Source organism: Elephantulus edwardii, unplaced genomic scaffold (assembly GCF_000299155.1).
Source record: "Elephantulus edwardii isolate Elephantulus edwardi_28Jun2011 unplaced genomic scaffold, EleEdw1.0 scaffold00120, whole genome shotgun sequence".
Lineage (NCBI taxonomy): Eukaryota > Metazoa > Chordata > Mammalia > Macroscelidea > Macroscelididae > Elephantulus > Elephantulus edwardii.
In genome coordinates, this window is record NW_006399870.1 from 3,118,634 (window position 1) to 3,137,287 (window position 18,654).

The window sequence follows — 18,654 nt, forward strand, 5'->3', positions numbered from 1 at the left end:
CCCAACCCCGAGGTCAGTTCTGCTTTACAACAGTGGCACCATGCAGTATTTGTCCTTTTGTGACTGAGATACTTCCCTCAACATAATGTCCTCCAGGGTCACCCATTTTGAATAATATTGCATGAGTTCCTTGCTTTTCAATGCAGCATAGTATTCCATTGTATGAATATACCACAGCTTCTCTATCCATTTGTTTGTTGATGGGCACTTAGGTTGTTTCCAACTCCTTGCTATTGTGAAGAAAGTTGCAATAAACATGGGTGTGCATATATCTGCTTGGGCAGTGGTTATGTGTTCTTTGGGATATATTCCCAGTAGTGGAATTGCTGGGTCAAATGGAATCTCTATTTGCAACTTTTTGAGAAAGAGCCCTACCACCTTCCACAGTGGTTGCACCATATGAAATATTATTCAAAAAGGATGACCCTGGAGGACATTATGCTGAGTAAAATATCTCAATTACAAAAGGACCAATACTGCATAGTGCCACTGTTGTGAAATGGGACTAACATTGGGGTTGAGGGTAAACTGAAAAAGAGGGGCCAAATAATGTATGCTGCATTGAAACAGATGAGGGAGAGAACTGTTTACAAGGGATATATGATTAGGTATTATTATCAAGACAGGAGTCCAGAATGAAGGCTACATAATGGAGTGCACTTGGGGGGAGGGATTTTATAACAATGAAGTAATTTTACTTTTCAAAGAGAAGAGGGGGGAGGGGTGGGCAGGGAGAAAAATGCAATAATGAATGAATGAATGAAAATCCAAAGTCTCTGTAAATGTGCATTAAAATTAATAAAAAAATTTAAAAAGAACATTTAAAAGCCTTAAGAAAAGGAATTTTTGTTTTCTTGATGTTGAGATGGAATCCATATTGATTTTAGGATTAGTTTACCTCCTCCCCCCCATGAACAATTAAGAATTTTTTCATCCATTCATTGATACACATTTTTCTCCCTCCCTTTCTTCAATTCACTTTGTAATGCATGACTTGTTCCATATTGTTGTCATTTATGTAATGCCTAGTCATGCATTCCTTTCGGATAGTTATCCCCTTCACCTATTCCAGTGTATTGTTAATTATCTATCCAAACTTTTTTTGGCCTCCTCATGCCCCATCCCCTGTGTCTATCCTATGTTTATAGCAGTGCTCTTAGGCAGTATTTGTCCTTTTGTGACAGAGATATTTCACTTAGCACAATGTCTTCTAGACTCATCCATATTGTGTAGTGTTTTACAAGTTCATTGTTTGTTTGGTTTTTTTTAAAGTTCATTGTTTTTTAAGGTTGTGCAATAATCCATTTCATGAATGTACCATAGTTTTTCTATCCATTCATTTGTTGATGGACATTTGGGCTGCACCTATGAATAATGTTGCAATAACATGGGTGTGCATACATTAGTTTTTGTTACACTCTGATTTCTTTAGGACATATTCCTAGTAGTGTGATAACTGGGCCAAATTGTATGTTGATTTCCAGGTTTTTGAGAAAACACCAGTTTGCCTTCCATAGTGGCTGTACCATTTCACATTCCCACCAGCAGTGTATGAGATCTCCAATCTCTCCACATCCTTGCCAAAGTTTCTTGTTTGCTGTACTGTTGAACTTTGCTATTGTTGTTTGGAGAATAGTTTATCTTTTAATGAGTAAAAATACTTTAAAAAGGAAAATAACACTAATTGCCTCCAAAGTATACTTAAGCATGATTTAATTTCCCAGGTAGAAATGAGTAGTCACACCTCAAAACTTTGCTTAAAAACCAATTAGTTAGCAAGTAGGAATACATTGCCCATAAAAACAATATAAATTGTTGTTATGCTCTAAATTAACCTACAAATGGCTATTAAGTAGGAATAATGAAATGCTTTATATAACTAATAATACAATAAAGATTAACAGGTAAATGGACTATTTAAAAATATCCATAATGCTGTAATTTGGGGGAAAAAAGATTTACTCAGGAAGGAAGATATTCAACCACGCTGATTCCATAGACTTCCATATATTTTCAAGGATCTTAAACACTAGTTCTTTATCAATTGTAATTACATCAAAATATATTTTCTCTTTACAGATTAAATTGTTATTTTTGTTGTTATGTGCTGTTGAATTGCCTGCGACAAATAGTGACTCTATGTACAACAGTTCTGCCCTGTCTGGAGCCAGTCTTACTGACTCCAACACACCTACCCCTATTGCTCTAGTTACTGTATCAATCCATCTCATACAGAATCTTCCTCTCCTGCACTGCCCCTCCACCCTTTTAAGCATGATGTCCTTCTCCAAAGATTGCTCCCTCTTGGACAGATGACCCAAGTACATGGGATAGAGCTTCAAAATCCCAGCCTCCAAAGAGAAACTTGGTTTCACCCTCTCCAATCCAGACGTATTAGTTTTCTTGGTGGTCCACGGTCTGTTCAAGATTCTTCTCCAGTACCACAACTTAAAGGCATTGATCCTTCTTTTGTCATCCTTAGTCACTATCCAGCTAGTAATGATGTATAGTAAGTAATTGTGAAGACCATGGCCTGGATCAGGCACACATTAGTCTCCAGACTGACATTGTTGTTTCTCAATACTCTGGAGAGATCCATGACAGCAGATTTACCTAATGCAATTTGTCTTTTGATTTCCTGACTGCTGGTGTTAAGAGTGTTGATTGTGGAGCCGAGCAAGCTCTAATTATTAACCTCAATCTGTTCTTCATCTATCATGGTGCTGCCAATTTGCCCAGTGGTGAGAATCTTTGTCTTCTTGATGTTGAACTTCAATCCATGTTGAAGACCTTGACCTTTTGCAGCAAGTGCTTCAGGTCCTCCTCAGTTTCAGCAAGCAAGGTTGTGTCATCTGCATTAACACAGATGGTTGATGAGTTTTCCTCCAATTCGGATGCCAAATTCCTCCTCGTAAAGTCCAGCCTCCCAGATGATTTGTTCTGCATATAGATTAAAAATGTATGGAGACAGGATGCATCCCTGTCACACTCCCTTCCTGATTTTGAACCATCCACTGTTTCCCTGGTCTGTTCTGAGGACTGCTTCCTGGTCCAAGTATAGGTTTCACATGAGTACAATCAAGTGTTCTGGGATTCCCATTCTCCCCAAGGTTAGCCAAGCTTTGTTGTGATCCACAAGTCAAACACCTTTGCATAGTCAATGAAACACAAATATATGTTCCTCTCATACGGTTTGCTTTCTGCCAAGCATGAATTATATGTTCTCCCCAATCTAAGTCCTTGATTTTTTTGAATGATGGAAGCCACTAGACAGGTAGTGCTGGGGACAGGAGGGTATTAAAGTGAGAGGTTTGCTGTCTGTGGACATGGTATTAGGAGAAGTGAGTGGAAGCATACACAGAAGGACCCCTGGAAATGTTCATACACCTGAGGGAGGGCAGAGCTGGTGGGGCAGCTCATGGCCAGAGAGACGAGGAACAGTCTGAGGAACAAGGAGGTGTCCCAGGACAGGTGTGGAGTGGGGCAAAACACAGCATAGTCTGCAACATAAACATTCTGAGTTAGGAGCCACTGGAACTTATGTTCAGTGACTTGGTGACAGAAAGTGCCATATGAAGTGACTTAGAAGAATGCTCTCTGAACATACTCTTCCTGTTGAAATATTACTTGCTTCAGCTTAGCCTTGTAGTCACTCTGAAGCTTGTAAAAAAAACTTCAAAGCACCGTCCACATAGGAGGAAGCTTTGGTCGGAATCTCCTGTAATGATGCGAGCAGTTTTTATATGACATGTACAACAACCTGTATTCCTGCCTTTAGAAAGTAACCATGATATCACAGGATGATACCTGGAGAACAGGAAAGAGTATAGAAGATTATGCAGATGAGCACAGTGTTGGGAGTCAGACTGGATGCAGGTGTTCATTCGGCCACTTATACTTTAGTTAGTTACCTACTATTGTCCACACAAATCACCTGGGGTAGGGGGGAATCTCGTTAAGTTCAAATTCAGATTCTGACTGAATAGGTGGAGCTGGAGTCCTGAGAGTCTGCATTTCTACCAAGCTGCCACTAGGTGGTAGTAATGTTGCTGGTCAGTGGGTCAAGAATGTAAAGAAATAAGGCAGGGGCAGATTTCCCAATCAAACCACGGAAGATCACTAAGCTGTAATGAGCAATTTTATTACAGATGTGTGAAATTTTCAATGTAGATTATAGAGTAGACGAAAGTACAAAAGCCTGTGTACACCTTGGTTACTGGATACTTCTTTTCATGGACAGAACTTCAGACAAGCTTTTGGGTCTGTAGGAAAATGCTATGGGGCTGGAATCTCTGATGTGGTGAAAAAAATGGGAAATTGTTTTTTACAGACTAATAAGTAAACACAGGTAAACCTATGCTTTTCTTGTTACTTGAATAATCTGACAATGATATAAGGATGGTGGTGTCTACTTCATAGGGTATGCTATGACAGTAAGGACATTGCATGTGAAGTGTTTTTTGCAGTCTGGCTCAATTAAAGAGATTAATAAATATGTTATTAGAATGCAGAAATTATCAAACAATATCATTAGTATAACAGGCAAGCAAGAGTCTGCTGAAATTTTCCAAAAACGACTGGAACATTATATCAACAGAGAACTGCCAGATATGCAGGCTGGGTTTAGAAAAGATTGCGGCACTAGGGTTATTCTAGCTAATGTTCTATGGATCTTGGCTGAAAGCCAGAGGAATGTCCATCTGTGTTTCACTGACTGTGCAAAGGCATCTGACTGTGTGCATCACAACAAACTGGCTGACTCTGAGAAAAATAGAAATCCCAGGACAGCTGATTGTTCTTTTTTTTTTTTTGTGGAAAGGTCAAATACTTTATTACTTACACAGAAAGAAGATTGGCGAGTAGAAGCTGAGTCGGGGGAAGAGGGTCTGGCTCAGTCTGTGATGATGAGCTTGTCCACCCCCCAGTCTTCTTAGCTCCCATCGGGCAGGTAGCAGCGAATGATCATGGGGATCTTCCGGGCCTTGAGTTCCTTCATGGCCATGAGCAAGGGGTCCATCTTCCCTTCCAGCTCCACCATCACCGGGGGTGGGGGGGGCACATCGCGATTTAGAGGGCTCGGGTGCCCAGCACACAGGCTCGCTCGTATTTGGTCACGTATGGCATGGTGATTCACTTCTGGTTGGTCTGTGGCCGCTCTCCAGAGGGGAGGATCTCAACGTTCTCCTGGCCCTCCTTCTCAGTATTCTCCAAGTCATCTAACCCTTCATCTTCCTCCACTTCATCAAAGTCGTCACCATCAAAGTTGTCCTTGTTGTCTGACATCACGTCCGCCCGGGATAGCTCAGAACAGTTGATTGTTCTTATGTGAAGCTGATACTTGGGCCAGGAAGCAGTCATCAGAACAGAGCAAGGAAACACTTTATGGTTAAAATCGGGAAGGGTGTACACCAGGATTGTGTCCTATCTCCATACCTTTTCAATCTATATGTGGAACAGATTGTCCAGGAGGCTGGGCTGTATGAGGAGAAATGTGGCATCAGGATTGGAGGAAGACTCATCAACAACCTGCGTTATTCAGATGACACAACGTTGCTTGCAGAAACTGAGGAGGACCTGAAGCACTTGCTGCAGAAGGTCAATATGGATTGAAGCTCAACATCAAGAAAACAAAGATTCTCACCATTGGTCTGATTGGCCATATCATGATAGCAGGTGAAGAGATTGAGATTGTTAACAGCTTTAGTTTGATTGGCTCCACAATCAACACTTTTTGTACCAGCAACCAGGAAATCAAAAGATGAATTGCATTGAGAGATTGCTGTCAGGGACCTCTCCAGAGTACTGAAGAGCAACAATGTCAATCTGGAGACTAAGGAGAGCCTGATCCAGGCCATGGTCTTTACAATTCTGTTCTATGCATCAGAAAGCTGGACAATAACTAGGGATGATAGAAGTAGAATTGATGCATTTGAGCTGTGGTTTTGAAGAAGAGTATTGAATATACAATGGACTACTAGGAGAACAAACAGGTTGTTCTGGAGAGGGTGAAATTGGGCTACTCTTTGGAGGCAAGGATTCTGAAGCTCCATCTGACACACTTTGGCCATGTTGCAAGGAGGGACCAGTCCTTGAAGAGGAACATTATGCTTGGGAGGGTGGAGGGACAGTGCAAGAGAAGACCCTAGATGAGATGGATTAACTCAGTGACTGGAGTATAGAGGGTGGGTGTGTCAGAGACAATAAGGTCAGCACAGGATAGAGCAGGATTCAGAGCTGTTGTGCACAGGGTCGCTATGAGTTGCAGGCAACTTGATGGCACACAGCAATAACAACAACAACAACAACAACATATCCTATTGAAGAGGAATTCAAGTTGGATTCAGAAGAAAATATGTAATGAATGAAGGATATTATTGAGGAAGTTAGATGAATGAAAGCATAAAATACCAGAAAGATGTTTATTTATGCTTTATTGACTACACAAGGACAAATGACTGTGCAGATCTTAAATTACAGGTAACATTGCAAAGAATAGAATATCAGAGCACTTAATTGTTCACATGGGGAACCTATCTGTGGACCAAGTATCAGCTGTCGAACAAACAAAGGAATGTGGACAACATGGTTTAAAATCAGGAAAAGTGTGTACCAAGGATTGTATACAATCACCATACCTGTTCAATCAATTCAGTCTGTATGCTGAGAAAATAATCCAAGAAACTAGACTATTTGAAGAAGAATATCACATCAGGATTGGAGGAAGTCTTATAAAAAATTGTAGTAATGCAGATGAGCACCTTATTGCAGAAAATAAAGAAGATTTGAATTATTTACTGATGAAACACAAAGACTAGCTTTCAGTGTGACGTACACATCAACATAAAGAACAAAAATCCTTGTAAGATTGAAAGTGGAGAAAAGATTGAAGGTGCCAAATATTTAATTTTAAGTGGATGTATAATCAAGATCCTTGGAAACAGTAATCAAGAAATCAAACTAGATATTGCAGTGAACAAATGTGCTGCCAAGTGCTTCCATAAAGTGCTAATGAGTAAGGATGCCATTTTACAGACTAAGGTACACCTGCCTCAAATCATGGTATTTTCTATTGTTTCATATACATATAAAAGTTGGACAGTGACAATGAATTAGAATCATGGCTTGAGTCCCAGGCCAGCTCCCAGCTCCTTTCCTACTGCCACCCACCATGCTGGACCACCATTTTTTCCAAGGGGTCACTTGTGCTCTGGTCAAGCTTACAGGGAGTTAGTGACTCATGCACCAGGCCAGTTGATGCGCTCATCCGCTCCATGTTGTTGCAGGAACAGGGAGGTAACAACTCCTTCACATTTACACTAACGTATAAACTGGACAACCAGTTTGAGTTGGTGTTTGTGGTTGGTTTTCAGAAGATCCTAACACTGACCTATGTGAACAAATTGATTGATTAGTGCACTGGCTCTTCTGGGACAAGTACTGCACAGAGATCCAGTAGCAAAGTGCTTTAAGTCTATTAAATGACACCTTTGATTTCCAAAATTACTTCCTGTGGTTCCTTTGTGGAGCAGAAGAGAGCAGTAAGATCCATGCTCCCAGTGCCATGAAAAATTTGAAGATTCTGAGAAGGTCAAAAAACCTGTGAGGTCTATGATTGAGAGACCTGGGGAAAAGCCCAAGGAAACAGCAGTTGTGTTGTTGTTATGTGCCGTCGAGTCGCTTGCGACTCATAGCAACCCTATGTACAACAGCCCTAAAATCCGCTCTGTCCTGTGCCAATCGCACTGTCTGACACTCCCATTCCAATTATCCCAGTCACTGAATCAATCCACCTCATAGAGGGCCTTCCTCTCCTGTGCCGTCCCTCCACCCTCCCAAGCATGATGTCCCTCTCCAAGGACCGGTCTCTCCTCACAACATGTCCAAAGTATGTTAGACGGAGCCTCAGAATCCTTGCCTCCAAGGAGCCACCCGGTTTAACCCTTTCCAGGACAAATCTGTTTGTTTTCCTAGCAGTCCATGGTATTCTCAATACTCTTCTCCAGCACCACAGCTCAAAGGCATCAATTCTCCTTCTATCCTCCTTGGTCATTGTCCAACTTTCTGATGCATAACAAGTGATTGCAAAGACCATAGCCTGTATCAGACGCACCTTAGTCTCCAGAGAGACACCATTGCTCTTCAGTACTTTGGAGAGGTCCCTAACAGCAGACTTTGCCATGGCAATGCACCTTTTAATTTCCTGGCTGCTGGTGCCAAGACTGTTGACTATGGAGCCAAGCAAATTAAAGCTGTGTACAATCTCAATCTCTTCACCATCCATCCTGATGCTGCCAATTAGGCCAGTGGTGAGAATCTTTGTCTTCTTGACATTGAGCCTCAATCCTATTGTAGGCTGCAGTCCTTGACACTCTGCAGCAGGCGCTTCAGGTCCTCTTCAGTTTCAGCAAGCAGGGTTGTGTCATCCGCATAACGCAGGTTGTTGATAGATCTTTCACCAATCTTGACCCCACATTTCTCCTCATAGAGCCCAGCCTCCCGGATAATCTGTTCTGCATATAGGTTGAAAAGGTATGGAGATAGGATGCATCCCTGGCGTACGCCCTTCCCAATTTTGAACCATGCAGTGTTCCCTTGCTCTGTTCTGACGACTGTGTCCTGGTCCAAGTATAAGTTTCACATTAGAACGATCAAGGGTTCTGGGATTTCCATTCTTCTCAGAGTCAGCCATAGTTTGTTATGATCTACACAGTCAAATGCCTTTGCATAGTCAATGAAACACAGATAGACATTCCTCTGGTATTCCCTGCTTTCAGCCAAGATCCATCTAATATCAGCTACAATATCTCTAGTACCACGACCCCTTCTAAACCCAGCCTGGTCTTCTGGTAGTCTGTTGATGTGCTGTTCCAGTCGTTTTTGGATAATCTTCAGTAAAATCTTGCTTGCATGTGAAATCAGTGAGATTGTTCTGTAGTTTCCACATTCTGTTGGGTCACCTTTCTTTGGGATAGGACCAAATATCGATCTCTTCCAGTCAGTGAAACAGCAGAGAATGGCAAAAAAAAGGGGGGGGGTATGAAAGAAGGTTCTGATGGCAGCTCTTTGGCTACAATCAACGTAGTCTCTGCAGAAAAAGCAGGTCTCCCGACAGGGCCTGAGAATGAAGTAGAACTTTCCAAAGAGGAACTGGTACACAGGAGTAGGAAACGAGAGGGGTTCATGCAGAGACACAGGGAGGGAATGAAGTCCAGCAAGTCTCTGAAGTCAGATGCTCCAAAGCAGAAGGACAAAAAAAGCACCCGGGGTATGGCCACTGGGTGGCTCCACCAACAAGGACGTCTTGGATTATAGTATTCCTACCACCAGTGAAACTCCAGAGGTTGTCCTGTCTGAGGATTTCAACTTGATTTGAGGGCCTGAGGGCAGCTTCAGGAGCTGGACTGCAGCAGCTCAGGTGATGAAGGGGCCTCTCAAAGCAAGGTCAAACTTAGTTCTGCAAAGGGGACTTGGGTGGCATGTTTGCAATGCTAAAGGATCTCGTGGGTTCCAAGAGTTTGAGTAGTGAAGACACGGAGTCTGTGCTGGACAAGACGTGGGATCAGCTCAACGCTAGGAATGTGGCGGAAAGCATTGCAGTCCAGCTGTGTGAATCTGTTGCTAACAAGCTGGAAGGGAAGGTGATGGGAACATTCAGTATGGTGACATCTACAATGAAGCAAGCTCTACGGGAGTCCCTCGTGCAGATTCTGAGCCAGTGTCATGTGGACATTCTCTGGGACATCATGGATGCCCAGAGTCGCCAGCACCCCTATGTTGTCACCTTCATGGTGCTAATGGAGTGAGGAAGTCCACTAATCTTGACAAGATTTCTTTCTGGTTGTTGGAGAATGGCGTCAGTGTCCTCATTGCTGCCTGACCATTCTATGGCTCAAAGCACCTTAGCTCATTGATTGCATTGTGTTTATTACATTTGATACCATTGACGATAAGGTTGTTGTTCTTGTTAAGTGTCTTAGAGTCATAGGCGACTCATAGTGACCCTATGAACAAAAGACCTGGACACTTGTATAACTTTCATTCTTTCTCCAGGTTTATAGGGTTTCCAGAGGCAAGCTATTTATGGAAGTGGATGCCACTCCTGCTTCCAAGCTTGTTTTAATCGGAGAGCTCTGTCAAACATTGTCCTATTTCTATGATGTACATTGCAAGCAAGTGCATAGTCTTTGTGGGTACTGGCCAGACCTACTGTGACCGATGCAGTCTCAATGCCAAGGCCATGGTGGCTGCCCTCATGAAGGCTTATCATGGCTCTTGCCTGATACCAAATCACCGCTTCTCCCAAACTCCTATTCACGTATGGAGAACGTGCTTTAGAGCATGTGAGCAACTTGTCTTCAGTATAGTAAAAAGGCAGAGTGGAGAAGCTCCTCCTGACCCCATTCCCTGTCCAGCCTCCATCTGCAGGAATGGAGGGCCTAACCTTGTCACAAGTGTACCCACTCCCATGGACTCTACCCTCCAGTTCCGGCATTTCCCTCCTTCTGCCTCAAGATTCTGTTCTTTCTAGCTTGGATCAGTGGTAGAAAGCTCTGTGCTGTGTCTAGTGATCTGTAAGAGATTGTGAGTCAGGTCAGACATCTCTAGGATACATGGCTTTCAGGTCCCTGAGCCCAGAATGACACCCACCTCACTGGAAGTGTGCGGCCTGTTCTTAATTGCTGCTATTTTTTAAAAAATTACTCTTAATGAAAGTTTACAGAGACTTTGGATTTCCATTCATTCATTGTTGCACTTTTCTCCCAGCTCAACCTGCCCCCCAGTTTACTCTTCTCTTTGAAAAGTAAAAGAAAAATTCTTTCCCTGTTATACAATCCCTCCCCCCAAGTCCACTCCATCATGCAGCCTTCATTCTGGATTCTTGTTATGACAATAATACCTAATCATCTATCCCTTTTAAACAGTTCTCACCCTCATCTGTTTCAATGCAGTATACATTATTTATCCCATCTTTCTCAGTCTCCACCCAACCCCTATGTCAGTCCCGTTTTACAACAGTGGCAATCTGCAGCATTTGTCCTTTTGTGACTGAGACATTTCACTCAGCATAATGTCCTCCAGGGTCACCCATTTTGAATATTTCATGAATTCCTTGTTTTTCAATGCAGCGTAGTATTCCATTTGTGAATATACCAGAGCTTCTCTATCCATTCATTTGTTGATGGGCACTTAGGTTGTTTCCAACTCTTTGCTATTGTGAACAAAGTCACAATAAACATGGGTGTGCATATATCTCTTGGGTGGCAGTTATGGTCTCTTTGGGGTATATTCCCAGTAGTGGAATTGCTGGGTCAAATGGTATCTCTATTTGCAAATTTTTGAGAAAGCACCATACAGCCTTCCACAGTGGTTGCACCATTTTACATTCCCACCAACAGTGAATGAGGGTTCCAGTTTCTCCACAACCTCACCAGCATTAGATGTTTTCTGTTCTGTTAAATTTTGCTATTCTTACTGGGTTGAGATGCTATCTCATAGTTGTTTTGATTTGCATCTCTCTTAGAGCTAGGAATTGTGAACATTTCTTCATGTGAATTGTTGCTAATTTTGATGACTCCCACCCTATGTTTCCCCAAAGCATTGGCTGGGCCAAGGTGATGTATTACAGATAAGAGAGAGATGATGCCTACTTAGAAATAGGAACCGAGCTGCAGTGTTGTATCAGACTTCTCAGCTCCTCTTCCTAACACCTAGAAAGCAGAATTTCATGGTCCTCAGGCTCCAGCTGTCCAACTCCCCAGCCCATTCTTCACCCCAAGCGGATTCTGGCTTTCACGTAACAGTGCCTGGTAGACAACTGCTATTTTGACAAACACACACCTCTTGTTAAGACTTGTCCTATAGCTTGGTATTCCAGATGTGCTATATGTGCTATTAGTGCAATAAGGTGATGACTGTCTGGCCAGAGGGGAAAAAAGAATAAGTTATATAAGAAAATAAATTTCATAATTTTAAAAAAAGAAATAAAAGGAAGAATGAGGAAGAACTGATGCCTTTGAATTGTGGTGTTGGTGAAGATACTGAATAGAGTATGTGCTGCCATGTCAAACAAACAAATCTGTCTTGGATGGAGCACAGCTAGAATGTTCTTTAGAATCAAGGATGATGTATTTTGGATATATTATCTGGATGGGCCAGTCCCTGGAGAAAGAGAATCTTGTGAAAGTACAGGGTTGGTGAAAAAGAAGATGACCCTGACGGAGACGGATTCTCACAGTGGTGGAGCAGTGGAGGCCAGCAGAGCAGAGGCTGCGAGGTGGCACAGGACTGGGCGAGATTTTGTTCTGTTGTAGAGGATTACTGTGAGTCAGATCCAACTCCATAGCAACCTAACAACAATACTGAACACAAAGGGAAAGTTTATAGATTACTAAGAGTATTCCTTAAAAATAAAAAAAAAAAAGTCTTTATCCTCTACTTTCAAATGGAAGCTATAAATCAGGCCAGAATGAATAAATTACATGACAAGGTATTCTTAAACTTTAGTACGAAAAGGGGAAACAGCTATAAAGGAGTCTGGCTAAAACCATAATTCACCAAACAACTGCTCATACATCCAAGTGTTCCATAGAAGGGAAGATCAGTGCCAACTGCAGACGAGGTTCTGATGCTGGCAAAGTAACACACAGTCTGGCTGCAACAAAGAGCTGCTGTTGCAAGAAATTTCCACAGTTCCTGAGAGTAATTGTTTTTCTCATTTTATTATGCTGGACGTTGCTAATTTACATGTTTAATTCAGTGACACTAGTTTTGTTCATCATGTTGTGCAACTATTACCACCTCCTGTTTCCAAACTGTTCGATCACCATAAACACAAATTAAGTGCTTGCTAAGATTTCTTCTGCCCTCCCTCCTGCCCTGTTGCTGCTGTTACTTTCGTGGGCCTTCACATTTATTCTGATTAATTATAACCCCAGGAACAACATGTCAAAACCTTGCCCTGTCACGTGCCACTCTCACATTCTCTGCTCCCAGTAACCACAAGTAAAATTTGGTTTCTGAGAATAACTTTTATTATTGTTGTTATTGATTGCCTTCAAGTCAAGCATGACTCATAGCGACCCTATGAACAAAAGGCCTGAAGCCCTTCCACAACTATCAACATTTATCAATGTTCATAGAGTTTCCGGAGGCATGTTTAGGAAGTGGATGCCACTCCTACTTCCAAACCTGTCACAGTATGTTATTGTTGTTATGTGCCCTTGAATTGCCTGCAATGCATAGTGAGCAGTAGTTCTGAACCCTTTCCTGTCCTGAGCCAGTCTCACTAATTCTGACACATTAACCCCCATTGCCCCAATCACTGTATCAATCCATCTCATTTGGGGTCTTCCTCTCCTGTGCTGTCTCTTCACCCTTCCAAGCATTATGTCCTTCTCCAAGGACTGGTCTCTCCTGACCAAGTGTCCAAAGTAAGTGAGGTAGAACTTCAAAATCCTAGCTTCCAAGGAGAAACTTGATTTCACTGTCTCCAAGACAGAACTATTTGTTTTCTTGGATGTCCATGGTATGTTCAAGATTCTTTTCCAGCACCACAACTTGAAGGCATCTATTCTTCTGTCGTCCTTAGTCATTGTCCAACTCTCTGAAACATAGCAAGTAATTGCAAAGACCATGACCTGGATTAGGTGCACCTTTGTATCTAGACTGACAGAGTGCTCTTCAGCACTCTGGAGAGATCCATGACAGCAGATTTTCCCAAGGCAATTTGCCTTTGATTTCCTGACTGCTGTGTTAAGAGTGTTGATTGTGGATCCAAGGAAGCTGTTATTGCTAACAACCCCAATCTCTTCTCCATCTATTATGGTGCTGCTAATTTGCCCAGTGGTGAGAATCTTTGTCTTCTTGATGTTGAGCTTCAATCCATATTGAAGACTACAGTCCTTGACCATTTGCAGCAAGTGCTTCAGGTCTTCTTCAGTTTCAGCAAGACCTTCCTCCTGAATGATCTGTTCTGTATACAGATTGAAAAGGTATGGGGACAGAATATATCCCTGACTCACTCCTTTACTGATTTTGAACCAGGCAGTGTTTCTTTGCTCTGTTCTGAGAACTCCTTCTTGGTCCAAGTATAGGTTTCATATAAACATGATCAAATGTCCTGAGATTCCCATTTTCCTCAAGATTAGCCACAATTTATTGTGAGCCACACAGTTAAATTGCCTTTGCATAGTCAATGAAACACAGATCAGCACTCTTCTGGCACTCTCTGCCCTCTGCCAAGATCCATCTATCATTGGCAATAATAATTCTAGTGCCATGACCTCTTCTAAACCCAGCTTCTGTTTCTGGTAGTTCTCTGTCAATGTACTGTTCAAGTCTTTTCTGGATAATCTTCAGTCGGATTTTGCCTTGATCAGGTAACACTTTTATCCCAGAAGGGCGTCAGCTACCTTAATCTCATCTTTCAGGAAAGGATATCTTCAGTCTCCAAACTACTTCGGGGTCTGGCTTTCAAGCTGCGTGCCTCTTCACACACTTTTATTTTTAGGTACTGTCAATTTGACACGACTCATATCGATCCTATGAACCACAGATCCAAACTCTGTCCTATCCTGTGCCATCCTCACAATCTCTGACATTCTTGAACCCATTGCTGTAGTCACTCTGTCAATCCACTTGGTTGAAGGTCTTCCTCTCCTTTGCCTACCCTCTGCCTGTCTAAGCATGTTGTCCCATTCCATGGACTAGTCCTCCCAGCCTCCTAGAAACATGCTCAAAGTTTGTGAGGTGAAGCTTTATTACCTTTGCCTCCAAGGAGCACTCTGGCTGCACTTTTTCAAAGACATGTTTGTTTGTTCTTTTGGCAGTCCACGCGATGTTCAGAACTCTTCTCAAACACCACAGCTCAAAGGCATCGAATCTTCTTCTGTCATATTTATTCCTTGTCTAGTTGTCAGATACGTAGCAAGCGATCCAAAAGACCAAGGCCTGAATCAGACACATCTTAGTCCTCAAACTTTGCACTTCAATAATTTGGAGAGGTCCCTAATGGCATACTTTCTCAGTGCAATATGTCTCCTGATTTCCTGACTGCTGGTCCCAAGTGTATTTATTGTGGGTCCAAGTAAGAAGAAATCATTGATAGTTTCAATCTTTTCTCTATCATGATGTTGAGAAGTTTTGTTTTCTTGATATTGATATACAACTCATATTGAAGGCTGTATGCTTTGATCTTCTGCAGCAAGTTAAGTCCTCCTCACCTTCAGCGAGCAAAGCTGTGCCATCTGCATACCAAAGGTTACTGATGTGTGTTTCTTTTATCTTGATGCCACATTCCTCTTCATAGAGTCCAGCTTCTCAGATATTTTGGTCAACATAAAGAGTTAATAAGGGAAATGATACAACTCTGACACATGTCTTTCTTAATTTTAAATCAAGTAGTGTTCCCTTGCTCTGCACAGTTCTTTGGACTATGTACAGGTTTCACATGAGCACACTTAAGCATTCTGGGATTCCCATCCCATTCTTCTCAATGTTAGCAACAACTCCCCTCATAAACTGGCTAAAATCTAGTTCTTTATGTAGCTAGTTCTTGCTTTATGTGTTGTCAAGTCAGAACCCACTCGTAGGTGACCTTCCAGTGGATTGTCATAGGCTGTAATTTGCATGGGAAGAGATTGTCCATTCAGCAGATGGTGGATTCAAACCACCTGCCTTTGGGTTAGCAGTGCAACTCCTTACCCATCAGGCCATGGGAGCTTCTAGATCATGTAGTTCTTTGTTTATACAACTTTCTGTGAAATGGCGAAACTTCTATTGAAAACTCTCTTGGTTACATGCTTACCGGCTCCTGTTCTGGTCTGTTAACACATACACAAGCTGAGTACTAAACATGAAAACCATAGGCTTTGTTTCTGAAGGACAGTTTCCTTGGTCAGCATTAGGTCCTCAAGTAATGGAAAGATTTTTGCTACCAGTGACCAAAGGTTAATTATATATTTTTTTTTCTTTCAGATAGAACTGAGTTTAATGCAGTATAATCGTTACAAAATCAGTAAAGGAGTGTGTTAGGGATGCATCTTGTTTCTGTATCTTTTATTAAATTTTATTTTATCAATTTTAATGAACATTTACAGAGATTTTGGATTTCCATTCATTCATTATTGCACTTTTTTCTCTAACCACTCCCACCCCCCGCCCCAGTTCACTCCTCTCTTCGAAAAGCAAAAGATAAATTTCTCCGTTGGTATACAATCCCCCACCCCCACCCCGCCTCCTGACCCGAATGCACTCCACTATGCAACCGTAATTCTGGATTCTTTGATAATCATAATACCCTATCATATATCGCTTTTCAACTGTTCTCTCCCTCATCTATTTCAATGCAATATACATAATCTACCCAGTTTTTCTCAGTCTTGCCACAACTCTGATGTCAGTCCCATTCTACAACAGTGGCATTGTGCAGTATTTGTCTTTTTGTGACTGAGATATTTTACTCAACATAATGTCCTCCAGGGAGTTTATATTATATTTTGACATTTGTATTAGAGATGGACCTGAGTCAGAGCTGCAAAAAAATTTTTAAGCAAATATTTTGAGATGAGCAAGATACACAAATATTTATAACATATATGTGGGTTAATAATGAACCAAAAATGCTAAATTTCTACAAGGAACTCAGTAAATATTTACTAATAAACATCTATTGTTTTTCTGCAGGCAGGTATGGAGGACAAACTTCAATCTTCGCACACTTATCTTCTTGTCCTATTTCTAGTGAATAAAAAATAACAGGCAAATGATAAAGAAGCAGTTCTCAAATCAAACAAATTTCTAGTACATCATGGATTTAAAAAAATTAATTATATCAGATAAATAAATTACTAAATTTAACTAATAATTTGTAATTAGAATTGTTGCTGCTGTTGTGTACCACCAAGTGGAGTATAATTAGAGCTGGCAAAGGTTAAAAATAGTGTAAATCTCATTTTGCTTCAAATAATAAACTTACAAAAGCCCCCCCCAAAAAAACAAACCCAAAATAAATCAAACTTATAAAAGCCAAAGCCAGTGGAAAGTGTAAGCTTTCCAGAGAAAGACAACACAAATATTTTTTCTCTAAAAGAGGAGACAGAAAAGTGGTGAGATTGGATTCTGCGAAGGCAGAGAGCTGTGAGACTCAGAAAAACAAGGCAGTCTTGTGGTTCTCACAGATCTCACTGTATAAACAGCTGCCTTCTTTGTGTCACATGTTGAGACAAGAGGGAAAGAAACAAAGCAAAATACACAGCATCCACAAAAGAATGCAAGACTGAACACTGGAGTCAAAGTGATTTATGGGGAGATGAGGAGAGCTGCTGGCTAGCAAGAATACATGATATTGCCCCACTCTTTCCTGGGGATTTCACAGTATCTCCACCAGATTTTGCTTGATGGGCTGGGCATCTCCTAAAAGGCTGTTGGGCAACGGGGTGCCAATAGGAAGAGCATAATCCGGAAAGGGGCATTATGAGGAACGATATGGAACAGTTAGCAAAACTGCCAGTTGGGCCAAGGTAGATGACCAATTGCCTCAGTCCAGTGCTTACTAGATGCAATAATTTTACATGCTATTACTGTCCTCTAGGTTTTTAGATAAATATAAAACAATTCCAGGAATAATGGTGAAGAGGATGCAAACAGGTACAAGGTGGAGTGGCAGTTACTTGGTAAGGACTTAAACCTTTAATTTTGAACTTATTTTGTTCCATTTGCCTATTCTTCTTTCTCCACTTCCACTTACTTAAATAATTACATAAACTTATTGCCATTGTGTGGGAACCAATAGCCAACTTCCTGGCAGATTTTCAGAGACTTTACTTTGAACAGGAGGTGATTGCCCAGCTTTCTATCTCGGAGCAGCTGGTAGACTTGAAATGTCCACCTGTAGGTTGGAAGGGCAACTCCTTACACACTACACCACCTACTAATTAAATAAAGGAAGACAATTAAATGTACCTGGTCTTGGCAAAGGCATGTGAAAAATAACTCTGAAGTTAAAGTATGTGGTACTGATGTGACAGTTGACTCAATTGTACAAAAGATAGGAGAAATTTAAATCAAGGAGCCTAGAGGACTATGTGGTTAAAGGGAATATAACATGGTACCAAATTTTAGTGATGGCTGTGAGAATGTGCAAACATATTCTTGTAAGTCTATTTCATGCATCAAATTCCAGGTATAGGGAGTAGAGTCCAAGAGTCCAGGACTCAGGCTCTGGCACAAGTAATTTTAGATGAATTAGAAAAAAAAGTTATTTTAGAGCAAAAGAAAAAAGAGTTCACTTGCTTTATTTAACCACACAGAATAGGCTAGTCTGAACCTGGGATGAAATCACACAGTAGCCATTTTGCTATTAAAAAGATTAAACACTTAAACATTCTGTGCACTCTATCACCTTGACTTGTTATATATTCAGGAATGAAAACAAGCTCCGCTTCATATATACTTTTGGTTAAGCAAACCAAGAGCTTTGTTCCCCAGGGGTCCTTTATGTAAACTCTCATTGCTACAAATTCTAACTCACAGCTGATCCTCCAGGGGTTTTCTGAGAGGTTATAAGTCACTTGGGAGGAGACTGTCCCATCTTTCTCCCATAGAACAGTCGGTTGATTTGAAACCCCAGCTATGTGGCCTTTGGGATAGCAGTGC

The 18,654-nt window shown here is 41.4% G+C and overlaps 2 pseudogenes; one reads left to right on the forward strand and one right to left on the reverse strand.

Moving 5' to 3' along the window:
* Positions 1 to 4,891: 4,891 nt before the first annotated feature.
* LOC102862856 lies at positions 4,892 to 5,283 on the reverse strand (annotated as a pseudogene).
* A 1,238-nt stretch (positions 5,284 to 6,521) lies between these two features.
* Positions 6,522 to 9,877, forward strand: LOC102850750 (annotated as a pseudogene).
* The last annotated feature ends 8,777 nt before the right edge of the window (positions 9,878 to 18,654 follow it).